Source organism: Pongo abelii, chromosome 6, assembly GCF_028885655.2.
Source record: "Pongo abelii isolate AG06213 chromosome 6, NHGRI_mPonAbe1-v2.0_pri, whole genome shotgun sequence".
In the NCBI taxonomy this organism is placed as follows: Eukaryota; Metazoa; Chordata; class Mammalia; order Primates; family Hominidae; genus Pongo; species Pongo abelii.
This window is the reverse complement of record NC_071991.2, coordinates 14,654,045-14,663,943: the sequence shown is the minus strand read 5'-3', so window position 1 is coordinate 14,663,943 and position 9,899 is coordinate 14,654,045.

The following is a 9,899-nucleotide window of genomic DNA, read 5'->3' as shown; positions in this document are numbered from 1 at the left end:
CCACCTTTCTAGACGAAACCAATGTACTTCTTACATATATTGATTGATGTCTCATGTCTCCCTAAAATGTATAAAACCAAGCTGTGCCCTGACCACCTTGGGCACATGACGTCAGGACCTCCTGAGGCTGTGTCACAGGCGTGCATCCTCAATCTTGGCAAAATAAACTCTCTAAATTAACTGAGACCTGTCTCAGATTTTCTGGGTTTACAGGGGTGATGAGCAGAAGGAACCCTGTAGCGTTGGAGAAGAGTGGGAGATATTAGAGTAAACTCATGGGTTTCAACATAAATAGATGGAAAGATATATAAATAGACATACATGTATGTGTGTGTATTGGTGAATTTCCTAGCTTTGTCTGCCAAGATGACCTAAACACAATTAACGCTTCAGTAGTAATCACCACACCGAGCATCCAGATCTGGTTCTAAAAATGCATTCTTGCCAGGTGCAGTGGCTCATGCGTGTAATTCTAGCACTTTGGGAGGCTGAGGCGGGTGGATCACTTGAGGTCAGGGGTTCAAGACCAGCCTGGCCAACATGGTAAAACCCCGTCTCTACTAAAAATACAAAAATGAGCTGGGAGTGGTAGCACACACACCTGTAATCCAGCTACTCGGGAGGGTGAGGCAGGAGAATCGCTTGAACCCCGGAGGCAGAGGTTGCGGTGAGCAGAGACGGCACCACGGCACTTCAACCTGGGCAACACAGCGAGACCCCATCTCTTTAAAAAAAAAAAAAAAAATTATCAACTAAAAGGAACCAGAGCTCCGGATAGAGAAACAGCTGATGAAATGACTGAAGCGCTTGGGGCAGGAAAATTATGAGATTACCTAGGTGCCGAGGCAAGAGACTGAAGGCACAAACTGTTTCAGTATAATAAAGAAAATAGAATAAGAATAGTCATAATACAAATTAGATATAGAGATGATCATGGACAATTATCAATCATTATTATAAACTTTATTAATCATTAGCTTTTAATTACTAATATAACCTAGGAATAACCGGCGGGTATAGGGTCAGGTGCTAAAGGGACATTGTGAGAAGTGACCTAGGAGGCAAGAGGTAGCCTTCTGTCACGCCCGCATAAGGGCCGCTTGAGGGCTTCTTGGTCAAGCGGTAACGCCAGTGTCTGGGAAGGCGCCCGTTACTTAGCAGACCACGAAAGGGAGTCTCCTTTCCTTGGAGGAGTCAGGGAACACTCTGCTCCACCAGCTTCTTGTGGAAGGCTGGATATTATCCAGGCCTCCCCACAGTCATCCGGAGGCCTAAACCCCTCCCTGTGGGGCTGTGCTTCAATGGTCACGCTCCCTGTTCACTTTCATGTTCGTCCCGTGCTCCTGGTTCCTCTTTGAAGTTCGTAGTAGACAGCGATAGAAGAAATAGTGAAAGTCTTAAAGTATTTGATCTTTCTTATGAGTGCATAGAAGAAAATGCTGACGTATGCTGCCTTCTCTCTCTCTCTCTCTCTCTCTCTCTCTCTCTCTCTCTCTCTCTCGGCTACCTGAGAAGGGCCCCCTGTCCTATGATCACGTGACTTGCTTCACCTTGTCAATCACTTAGAAGATTCACCCTCCTTACCCTGCTCCCTTGTCTTGTATGCGATAAGTATCAGCGCTTCCAGCCGGTTCGGGGCCACTACCGGTCTCTGCCTCTTGATGGTAGTGGTCCCCCGGGCCCAGCTGTTTTCTCTTTATCTCTTTGTCTTGTGTCTTTATTTATTACAATCTCTCGTCTCCGCACACGGGGAGAACACCCGCTAAGCTCCGTAGGGCTGGACCCTACACACTATGGGCAGTGGATATCAAGCTTCCCCACCCACCAAGTCTGGCTGCTGCCAAAGTGACAGAGGGAGCTTGGGGGCTTGGGGAAGAGAAAACAGTTTGGGGTGGGAGATGTATTAAACGGATCCGTTGGCTGGGTGCAGTGGCTCACACCTGTAATCTCAGCACTTTGGGAGGCCAAGGCTGGAGGATCGCTTGAGCCCAGGAGTTTGAGACCAGCCTGGGCAACATAGGAAGACCCTATCTCTACAAAAAACTTCAAAAATTACCTGGGTGTGGTGGTACGTGCCTGTGGTCCCAACTACTCAGGAGGCTGAGGTGGATCGCTTGAACCCAGGAGGTTGAGGCTGCAGTGAGCTAGGATTGTGCCACTGCACTCTAGCCTGAGCAACAGAGCAGACACTGTCTCAAAAACAAAAAAACACGACAAAAACCAACCCCAAGTGGTTTAAATATTAGGGGTTTGGTATTTTTCTTACAGCAAGAAGGTCAGTGGTCAGCAGCACAGGGGCCAGCCCAGGGGCCCACTGATCTCACAAGGACCCTGGTGCCAACCTCCCACTTGCCACATTGTGTGTTTGCACTGTTGGCTCCTTCTGGTCACAAATGGTGGCAGCAACTTGAACATTCCTTGCATCCTTACATTCAAAGCCCAAGGCAGGCCAGGTGTGGTGGCTCATGCCTGTAATCCCAGCACTTTGGGAGGCCGAAGTGGGTGGATCGCTTGAAGTCAGGAGTTCGAGACCAGCCTGGCCAACATGGCAAAAACCTTTCTCTATTAAAAATACAAAAATTAGCTGGGCATGGTGGCGGGCACCTGTAGTCCCAGCTACTCGGGAGACTGAGGCAGGAGAATCGCTTGAACCTGGGAGGAGGAGGTTGCAGTGAGCCAGGATCGTGCCATTGCACTCCAGCCTAGCGACAGAGCGAGTCCATCTCAAAGAAAACAAACAAACAAACAAAACAGAGCCCAAGGTAGGCTAGCAATGGCAGGAGCTTTTCCTTATTTCTCCTTCCCTCCCTCCCTTCCTCCCTCCCTCTCTCCCTTTTTTCCTTTATATTTTTAATTTTAATTTTATTTTTTTGAGAGGGGTCTTGCTCTGTTTCCAGGCTGGAGTGCAGTGGCACAATCCTAGCTCACTGCAGCCTCTACCTCCTGGGCTCAAGCAATCCTTCTGCCTCAGCCTCCTGGGTAGCTGGGACTACAGGTGCTTGCCACCAAGCCTGGTTAATTTAAAAAAAAAATTGTAGAGATGGGGTCTTGCTATGTTGCCTAGGCTGGTCTCCAATTCCTAGGCTCAAGCCATCCTCCCTCCTTGGCATTCAAAATGCTGGAATTACAGGTGTGAGGAACCCACCTGGCCTTTCTGTCTTTCTTTCTATGGAAGGAGGATATTTCCAGAAGCCATAGAAGCTGGGAAAGTGTGATCTGGCACTTTGAGGCTCAGGTGTGGGGTGTGAGCTTTCCATCCAGGAAGGAGGGAGGCGAGAATGGCTTGTGGTACTGTTCCCAGACCAAACTGAGGGTTGGGCTGCTACATCTTGTGGCCCAATAACGAGATGCACATAAGCTGGGGAGGAAGAGAGAGTTTTTATTTCTGTAACCGGTTACAGGGAGAAGGCGTGGAAATTATCACCCTACGAACTCAAAATTACAAAGTTTTCCAGAGCTTATATACCTTCTAAGCTATATGTCTATGTGTAAGTGTGCATTCATCTGAAGACAGAAGTGATTAACTTCCTTTAATCCATAACTAAGGTCTGAGTCCCGAAGCTCTTCCTCTGGAGCCTCAGTAAATTTACTTATCTAAATGGGTCCAGGTGCTGGGGTGATTACTGTTATCTCCTGCTAAATCATGGAGGTTTGAGGAGTTCCTTCAGACCGCCAGTAAATTTGTTTGCGGAGGCCTGGGGAGTTTCTTCAGACCCACAATAAAACTTGCTTAATTCTAAATGGTCCTGTTAAGAATTCCTTCATTATTTTGTCATGCTTTAAGGCCCAGGAAAGGCCTGGGCAAAACTCTTGGTGGGCTTTTGTTACATCCCAGCCTTTGTATAAGGGCACTGGCTTTTAATATTTAAATTAACCACTCAGTCAGTACTGAAACAGTTGTTGGGGAGACCTGGCCTGCCACAGTGCGGGCTCCTGTGCTGCTCCTGGGGTGTGAGGGCGTGTGTTCCTTCATGTGCACCTGTGTGATAATCAGGGAATGTTGCAGGTGTCCATTTTGATGTGTGCAGGACCCAGGCCGTGGAGAGCTTGGTCCCCAGGCTATGGACTCCCTTCCTTCCTTCCTTCCTTCTTTCCTTCCTTCCTTCCTCCCTCCCTTCCTCCCTTCCTCCCTTCCTCCCTCCCTTTCTCCTTTCTTCCTTCTTTCCTTCCTTCCTTCCTGCCTTCCTTCCTCCCTCCCTCCCTTCCTCCCTTTATCCCTTCTTTCCTTCCTTTCTCCTTCCTTCCTTCCTTCTTTCCTCCCTTTCTCCCTTCCTTCCTTCCTTCCTCCATTCCTCCCTCCCTTTCTCCTTCCTTCCTTCTCTCTCTCTCTTTCTTTCTTTTCCTTCTTCTTTCCTTCCTTCCTTCCTTCCTTTCTTGATGGAGTCTCACTCTTGCCCAGGCTGGAGTATAGTGGTGCAATCTTGGCTCACTGCAACCTCTGCTTTCCGGGTTCAAGAGATTCTCCTGTCTCAGCCTCCCAAGTAGCTGGGACTACAGGCATGCGCCACCATGCCCAGCTAATTTTTTTTGTATTTTTAGTAGAGATGGGGTTTTGCCATGTTGGCCAGGCTGGTCTCAAACTCCTGACCTCAGGTGATCTGCCCACCTTGGCCTCCCAAAGTGCTGGGATTACAGGCGTGAGCCACCGCGCTAGGCCTATGGATGTGCTTTCTAATCCTGAATGTGTAATGGGGAGTTGTGGCTTCAGATTTGCATTTTACCAAGATGGCTCCAGAAGTCGGCAGGGAGAGCGAGCTGGGTGAACCACAAGTTCCAAGGCTGTTGCAATTACTTGGCAAGAGCTGGAGTGTCAAGAGTCAGGGGCTGCTGAGGAGGGGGTGACCTTGGTGCTGATGGGGTGTGGGGCTGTTGAGGACCAGATGGCAACTTCCCTTCCTTGGAGTTTTCTTCCTACCTCATCTTCTTCACCACCTCCTCCTTGCTCTTCTCCTACCTCTAAGCTTAGGAGAGGCCCCCGGCTCTGTCCTGGGTCTTCTTCCTACTCTGTGTACACCCACTTCCTAGGTGATCTCATCTAGTCCCGTGGTTTTAAATACTGTTTATTTGTGGATGACTCCCAAATTGATGACTCCTAGTCTTGGCTCTCCCCCGAACTCTGGACTTGTTCACCTAGCCATGAAACTGACATCTCCTTGGAGGCCACAGGTCTGGCAATGAGCCCAGACCCGAGAGTGATTCTTTCCACTCCCAAATCTGCTCCTTCTCAGGGCCCATCTCTGCAAATACCCCTGAACCACCTTGCACTCAGGGGCTCAGCTCAAGCTGTTTTTCTCCCCTCCCACACCTTGTTCGTCAGCAAATCCTGTGGACTCAAACTACACCAGCCGGGTACGGTGGCTCACGCCTGTAATCCCAGTACTTTGGGAGGCCAAGGTGGGTGGATCACTTGAGATCAGGAGTTCGAGACCAGCCTGGCCAACATGGCAAAACCCTGTCTCTACTAAAAGTACAAAAATTATCCGGGCATGGTGGTGCGTGCCTGTAATCCCGGCTACTTGGGAGGCCGAGGCAGGAGAATCACTTGAACCAGGGAGGCAGAGGTTGCAGTGAGCCAAGATCGCGCCATTGCACTTCAGCCTGGGCGACAGAGCAAGACTCCGTCTGAAAAAACTAAAAGAAAAAAAAGAAGAAGAAAATCTCAAACACACACAAAAGAAGAGACTAGTGTAATAACTCCCCATGTATTTCTTCATGAGCGTTTCAATAGTTAACAAACTGAGCCCAAGCAGAGTGGCGTTTTCACAGTATCCATCTGACGAGTTAACGCCCCTGCTTAAAACCTAAAATCCAACTTCTTTCCTCTCCTTATCTGTAGCGTCTCTTTTCCTCGCTCTGCCACTCCGGCCTCTGCGTTCCTGGACTGTGCCAAGGCTATCACAGGGCCTTTGCACTATTTTCCAGCCAGGAAAATCCTCTCACCTCAGCCTCCCAAGCAGTTGGGACTACAGGCGTGCACCACCACACCCAGCTAATTTTTTTTTGTATTTTTTGTAGAAGTGGGGTTTTGCCATGTTGCCCCACTCTTCCTTCAACTCTGCTTCGGTGGCTTTTTTTTTTGAGATGGAGTCTTGCTCTGTTGCCCAGGCTGGAATGAAGTGGCGTGATCTCGGCTCACTACAACCTCCACCTCCTGGGTTCAAGTGATTCTCCTGCCTCAGCCTCCCGAGCAGCTGGGACTACAGGCGTGCACCACCACGCCCAGCTAATTTTTTAGTGGAGACGGGGTTTCACCAAGTTACCCAGCTGGTCTCAAACTCCCGACTTCAAGTGGTCTGCCCGCCTTGGCCTCCCAAAGTGCTGGGATGACCAGCGTGAGCCCCCACGCCCGGCCATTTATGAGCTCTTTCTGTGTTGATGCTTGCGGACTGGGTTCGTTTTCACCACCGCTTAGTCATCCCTCAAGCCTCAAGCTGACACACCCAGCTGATACATCTCCCCTTTCCTGGGGACAGGAAATAACGTTGCCACGCACGTGTCTCTTTGTTCACAAGTGGATGTTTCTGGAAGGAATGCTTTAACCCACTGGAGGGTGGTGAAAACAATTCAGCTGGTTGTGAAATAGAGTGAGTAGAAATTAGAAGAGCACACTGCATGTGGTAGGAGTAATTATTGTTTTGTTAGGCTCTTGCTTCAGTTTCACATGTGTGTTTAATGAGCAGCTTTGTGCAATACTTTCTTTTTTTCTTTTTAGAGACAAGGTCTCACTCTGTTGCCCAGGCTGGAGTGCAGTGGCACAATCCTAGCTCACTACAGTCTCAACCTTCTGGGCTCAAGTGATCCACCTGCCTCAGCCTCCTGAGTGGCTGAGATGACAGGCATGCACTATTATGCTCAGCTAATTTTTAAAAATATTTCGTAGAGACTGGGTCTCTCTATGTGGTCCAGGCTGGTCTCCAACTCCTGGCCTCAAGCGATCTTCCCACTTTGGCCTCCCAAAGTGCTGGGATTACAGATGTGAGCCACTGCATCCAGGCTGTTTAATACAATTCTTACCATGGGTGGCACCCAGAGACTAAAAACCAGAAGGGCACTACTGAGTCAGGGTACAGGCAGTGTCCGAGACTCTGGTTATCCTACAGAGTCATCAACGCACGTGTGCTGTAGACTTTTTTGTTTTTGCAAATGAGGGTGAGATCATATCTCACTGTGGTTTCAATGTGCATTCCTCCCTAATGACTAATGAAGTTGAACCTCTTTCCATCAGTTTATTGGCTCCTGGAGTTTCCTTTTCTGTGAATGGCTTTTGCTGTTGTATTCCATTGGGTCGTTTGATTTTTTTCCCTTTCCCTATTTTTAACTGACAAGGAACAACCGTATGTATTTATGGTGTATGACATGATGTTTTGATATATGGATGTATTATTGAATGACTAAGCAAGCCCTTTAACATATGCATCACCTCACATACTTATATCATTAGTTTGCAGTGAGAACATTTAAAATCTACTCTCTTGGCAACCTTCCTTCCTTCCTTCCTTCTTCCCTCCCTCCCTCCCTGCTTCCCTCCTTCCTTCCTTCCTCCCTCCCTGCTTCCCTCCCTTCCTTCCTTCCTTCCTTCCTTCCTTCCTTCCTTCCTTCCTCCTTCCCTCCCTCCCTCTCTCTCTTCCTTCCTTCCTGTCTCTCTCTCTCTCTCTTTCTCAGAGTCTCTCACTCTGTCGCCCAGGCTGGAGTGCAATGGTGCTATCTCAGGTCACTGCAACATCTGCCACCCGAGTTCCAGCGATTCTCCTGCCTCAGCCTCCCAAGTAGCTGGGATTACAGGCACCCGCCACCATGCCTGGCTAATTTTTGTATTTTTGGTAAAGATGGGGTTTCACCATTCAAGACCAGCCAGGCTGGTCTTGAACTCCTGACCTCGTGATCCACCTGCCTGGTCCTTCTTTCCTTCCTTCCTGCCTTCCTTCCTTCCTTCTTCCCTTCCTTCCTCCCTTCCTCCCCCTTCCTCCTTCCCTTCCTCTCTCTCTCTTTCTTTCTCTTTTATCCCTCCCTTCCTCCCTTCCTTCCTTCCTCCCTCCCTCCTTTCCTTCTTTCTTTCTTTTTCTTTCTTCCTTCCTTTCCTTTCCCTCTTTATCTCTCTCTTTTCCCTTCCTTCCTTCCCTCCCTCCCTCCTTTCCTCCTTCCTTCTTTCTTTCCTTCCTTCCTTCCCTCCCTCCCTCCTTTCCTCCTTCCTTCCTCCCTCCCTCCTTTCCTCCTTCCTTCCTCCCTCCCTCCTTTCCTCCTTCCTTCCTCCCTCCCTCCCTTCCTCCCTCCCTCCCTTCCTTCTTTCCTTCCTTCCTTCTTCCCTCCCTCCCTGCTTCCTTCCTTCCTTCTTCACTCCCTCCCTGCTTCCTTCCTTCCTTCTTCCTTCCCTCCCTCTCTTCCTTCTTTCCTTTCTTCCTCTCTCTCTTTTTCTCTCTCTCTCTCTCTCTCGTTCTTTCTCAGAGTCTCTCACTCTGTCGCCCAGGCTGGAGTGCAATGGTGCGATCTCAGCTCACTGCAACATCTGCCACCCTAGTTCCAGCGATTCTCCCGTCTCAGCCTCCTGAGTAGCTGGGATTACAGGCACCCGCCACCATGCTGGGCTAATTTTTGTATTTTTAGTAGAGATGGGGTTTCACCATTCAAGACCGGCCAGGCTGGTCTTGAACTCCTGACCTCGTTGATCCACCCGCCTAGTCCTTCCTTCCTTCCTTGCTTCCTTCCTTCCTCCCTCCCTTCCTCTTTCCCTTCCTCTCTCTCTCTTTCTTTCTCTCTTTTATCCCTCCCTTCCTCCCTTCCTTCCTCTCTCCCTCCCTCCCTTCTTTCCTTCCTTCCTTCTTTCTTTTTCTTTCCTTTTCTTTCTCTCTTTCTCTCTTTTCCCTTCCTTCCTTCCCTCCCTCCTTTCTTCCTTCCTTCTTTCTTTCCTTCCTTCCCTCCCTCCCTCCTTTCCTCCTTCCTTCCTCCCTCCCTTTCTTCCTTCCTTCCTTCCCTCCCTCTCTCTTTCCATCCCTCTCTCCCTTCCTTCACTCCTTCCCTCCCTCCCTCCTTTCCTCCTTCCTTCTCTCCCTCCCTCCCTTCCCTGCTTCCCTCCTTCCCACCTTCCCTCCTTCATTCTTTCCTTCCCTCCCTCCCTCCTGCCTGGATCTTGTTCTGTTGCTCAGGCTGGAGTGCAATGGTGCAATCTCCACTCACTGTAACCCCTGCCTTCTGGGCTTAAGCAATCCTCCTACCTCAGCCTTCTAAGTAGTTGGGACCACAGGTGCATGCCACTATGCCTGGCTAATTTTTACGTTTTTTTAAAAATAGAGACAGGGTCTCAATATGCTGCCCAGGCTGGTCTCCAACTCCTGAGCTCAAGCAATCCACCTGCCTCGGCCTCCCAAAGTGCTGAGTGAGATTACAGGCTTGAGCAACCGTGCCTGGCCAGCAATTTTCAAGTGTACACGAGATGGATATCAACTATAGTTAGCGTGATGTACAACACATGTCTTGAACTCACTCCTTCTGGCTAACCAAAATTCCATGTGGGTCATTTAATTTTATCTTACTGGTTTGTAAGAGTTCCTTGGATACTTTAGATTGTGGATACTGTTTGCAGGGTTGCAAACATTTCCCCCAGGCTCTCACGGCTTTTGGCTTTGCTTGGTGACTTGGGCCAGGGCAGTGGCGGTGGCTGGTGGTGGCCGTGAGGGGCTGCAGGACTTCTTTCAACAATATGGTTGACTATTTATTTATTTATTTATTTATTTTTCTGAGACACAGTCTTGCTCTGTCACCCAGGCTGGAGTGCAGTGGCGTGACCTTGGTTCACTGCAACCTCCGCCTCCCAGGTTCAAGCGATTCTCCTGCCTCAGCCTACTGAGTAACTGAGATTACAGGCATGCACCACCACACCTGGCTAATTTTTGTATTTTTAGTAG